The following is a 1,771-nucleotide window of genomic DNA, read 5'->3' as shown; positions in this document are numbered from 1 at the left end:
GATTCAAAATTTTTACTACCGGTTCTGTGGGTTTGGCTTGGTGGGCGTGGCAGGGGAAGGATACTGTAAAATCCCCATTTCCTTCCGATCAGCTGGGACTCGGGAGTCAGAGAATAGATGGGGGCGGGGCCAGCCAGAGATGATATTTACCGGTTCTCCAACTACTCAAAATTTCTGCTGCTGGTTCTCTAGAACTGGTCAGAACCTGCTGAATACCACCTCTGCTTTGAATCTACACTAATCGGCATACATTAAGGGTCACCACCTCCAATATATACTACATAAGCATGACAAAATAAATAAATCAATACATACAAAATTATGTATATGCCCACATATATTTTATGACACAGAGAAAAATAACCACCTTGATTGGGGGGGGTGTATGTGTGACAAACATCCACCCCAAACAAAAGAGAAACAATTCTTTATCTCTCTCCCCCTCCCCATTTAAGCCACCCTGAACAGTGGCTCTTGCTGACAGTGCCAAGGCTTGGCTTGAAGTCTAGGTCTGTGCCTAGATTTTCGCCTTAGTGCCATCACTGCCACTCCGAAAGGCCACCAGGTATCATTCTCCAAAGTGCTGCTGCGCTTACGCCCAGGGCTCTCAAGTGTTTGCCAATTGGTTCTTACCTTTAGGCAGTATTGTCTTTCTGTTGCAAGGGTGGGCAGTTACCGTATATACTCAAGTATAAGCCGAGTTTTTCAGCCCACTTTTTGGGCTGAAAAAAGCCGCCTCGGCTTATACTCGAGTCAGTGAAAAATTTGCCCGAAATGGAGGAGAAAAAGGGGCGGGGCCATGCCGCTGGGTGACGCTCGTGAATGGCCCGGCGCCCCTGTGAGTTTCCCCTCCCTCTGTGTCAGTTTGCCGCGCAGCGCGCACCGCACCATCCCCCCTCCTCACGTTCTAATGTAATGCAGGGCTGTCTTACGATTCCCCTTCCTCCCCCTCCTGCCGCTCTGCAACGATGTCCCACCTCCTCCTTGTTATGGCAAGCAGCCACATAACGATGTCCCAGAGCTAGTTTACTGTTTTTCTTTGAAATAAATATTCAAAAACATTATTGGTATCTATTTTTATTTTTGAAATTTACCGGTAGCTGCTGCATTTCCCACCCTAGGCTTATACTCGAGTCAATAACTTTTCCAGTTTTTTTGTGGTAAAATTAGGTGCCTCGGCTTATATTCGGGCCGACCTATACTCGAGTATATATGGGGTAAGTTCTCCTAAAGGGCGAAATGATAAACTGGGACTGTTGCGGAGACCCATACCAGTAGGGCCGAGGTGGTGTGCAGATATGCACATGCATATCTGTGGTGGTGTGCAGATATGCACATGTGCAGATATACACATGCAGATACATACATTTTTTTTTGGGGGGGGAATAGCAGTTGCCTTCAAAATAAAAAACAATGCAGTTGTATTATGTGCATGGAGTACACTTATTTACATTTGATTTCCGATTGGCTTCACGTGGGCTGGACAGGAATTGCCAAAGGGCCGGATGTGGTTGTAAAATGCCCAGATTTGTTCTGTTGACAGGCCCCTGCAGCTCCCCATAACTAGTTTAGATCACATGAGGCCTTTACTTGTGAAGCAGTTTCTGTGAATGCCCTTCTACGACCTCTGTGGCTTCTGAAATCCATGTGAGAATAACAGAATTGGAAGGGGGCCTTGGAGGTCTTCTAGCCCAACCCTCTGCTCAGGCATTCAACCCTCAAAACTTCCAGGGATGGAACATACAACTTCCTGAGGCAAGCCGTTCCACTG

The sequence above is a fragment of the Thamnophis elegans genome, chromosome 13 (genome assembly GCF_009769535.1).
Source record: "Thamnophis elegans isolate rThaEle1 chromosome 13, rThaEle1.pri, whole genome shotgun sequence".
In the NCBI taxonomy this organism is placed as follows: Eukaryota; Metazoa; Chordata; class Lepidosauria; order Squamata; family Colubridae; genus Thamnophis; species Thamnophis elegans.
The sequence above is the reverse complement of the archived record's forward strand: the minus strand, read 5'-3'. Positions refer to the sequence as shown.